Here is a 230-nt window from a genome sequence, read left to right as displayed (position 1 = left end):
AATGCACTAATGAGTCATTCGTGGTTATTTGAAATTTGCCAGTGTCCGTTTGACGTAGTTCTGGTCAATACCCACATTTTACCCCTGCTCACTACAGAGTCTCCAATAGCTCAGTGGTGGGAGCATCCAAATCGGACTAGATCACGGAGGATCGTAGGTTCAATTCCCATCAGGGGCTAGGATTTTTCGGAGTTTTCATTTCATGCACAATATCTTTAAAATATTTATTC

The sequence above is a fragment of the Montipora capricornis genome, chromosome 4, assembly GCF_036669925.1.
Source record: "Montipora capricornis isolate CH-2021 chromosome 4, ASM3666992v2, whole genome shotgun sequence".
Lineage (NCBI taxonomy): Eukaryota > Metazoa > Cnidaria > Anthozoa > Scleractinia > Acroporidae > Montipora > Montipora capricornis.
The sequence above is the reverse complement of the archived record's forward strand: the minus strand, read 5'-3'. Positions refer to the sequence as shown.